This window comes from Callorhinchus milii, unplaced genomic scaffold (genome assembly GCF_018977255.1).
Source record: "Callorhinchus milii isolate IMCB2004 unplaced genomic scaffold, IMCB_Cmil_1.0 Scaffold156, whole genome shotgun sequence".
Classification (NCBI taxonomy): Eukaryota; Metazoa; Chordata; class Chondrichthyes; order Chimaeriformes; family Callorhinchidae; genus Callorhinchus; species Callorhinchus milii.
In genome coordinates, this window is record NW_024704897.1 from 64,741 (window position 1) to 66,059 (window position 1,319).

Below are 1,319 nucleotides of genomic sequence, written 5' to 3' on the forward strand. Positions count from 1 at the left end.
AAATTGGTGCAGAGGTTCTGCAGAAATACATTTTCACAACATATGTCACTTAATAAAAAATCTTATCAAAGTCTTGGAGCTGTCTCGACAATGTGATAACGTGCTATTCCACTGTACGAAATGCAAGGAATCAAATCAAATGACAATTTTAATCAAGGAAATATTAATGAGGAATCAGGAGCTGGAACGATTTTCTCCAAATTAGTTTTTTATTAGTTTGTCAGTAGTCGTGGCCGAGTGGTTAAGGCGATGGACTAGAAATCCATTGGGAAACTTCCCGCGCAGGTTCGAATCCTGCCGACTACGGATATTGCTCCCTGTTATTATAATTGTGCCACTGTTTGTAGGAATGTTTCTACATTTATAATAACTGTGAATTGTGATAACCTGTGGAAGAGGCGTGATGGAGACTCGCCCAAAGCAAAGTTGACCTCACTGAAAGTCTTCCTTCATAAAATTATAAGTAAAAGTTATTTTAGAGCAGTACATCAAATGGGACACGTTGACGCGAAAACTTTTCCACAAATTATAACAATTCGTGCTCTGAATCATTTTTATTGTTTATTTCTGATGCAACTCAAAATATAACTAGAACACGATTCTGGAATGTAAAGAATGCAGCTAAGGTTGAGTAGAGATGAGCTCTATTGACTGTTCAAAGCATGACAGAAATATAAACGTGTAATTGTTTTCAAAATACTTTCACCCATTTTATTTTAAAGAGAGAAAACAAAGATGCGGTACGACGTTGCTTTTCTTTGGTAAAACCTAATAGGTAGCGCTGTCTTCAACTTCCAAGTGATTGATTTCAAGAGAAAATGAAATCGATTCATCGACTGCTTTCGTAATAAACCGTCCATCATCAGTGACTGACTCCCACTGTGTCCCTTTTCCAATCTGTCTGAAAAATTCGATGCTTTTGAAATTCACAATAGATCCGGCTTGAAAGACACATTTGGCGCATTTGTTCTCGCATTCTTCTCCCGTAAGAGTGGTTGGAGTCTGTTTTACCGAGACAACGTCTGAAATATACACACACCATGCTAATAATTATTAATATTATCTGCTCCTAATCTAAATGAGTCCCAAGATTTTCCTTGAATTTGTTTGATATTGCACAGTGTTATGATGACAGTAAGTTGGAACACTTTCCAGATACAAAACGCAAAATGTCAAACCAAGTTGCAATTGTTAACTCCAGGATAACATTTATAATGTAAATTTGTACTTTTGAACTAAGAAGAAATTTAACAGGCACAATTCACTTCCTGGTTACTAATTGCTTTCTGTCTTCAGTCTTCTCTATGTATATCGGTTAA

The 1,319-nt window shown here is 36.2% G+C and overlaps 1 non-coding gene across 1 annotated transcript; it reads left to right on the top strand.

Annotated features, from left to right (window-relative positions):
* Positions 1–223: 223 nt before the first annotated feature.
* Positions 224–306, top strand: trnas-aga. The gene has a single exon. It is a non-coding gene; the product is annotated as a tRNA-Ser (tRNA).
* Positions 307–1,319: the final 1,013 nt, after the last annotated feature.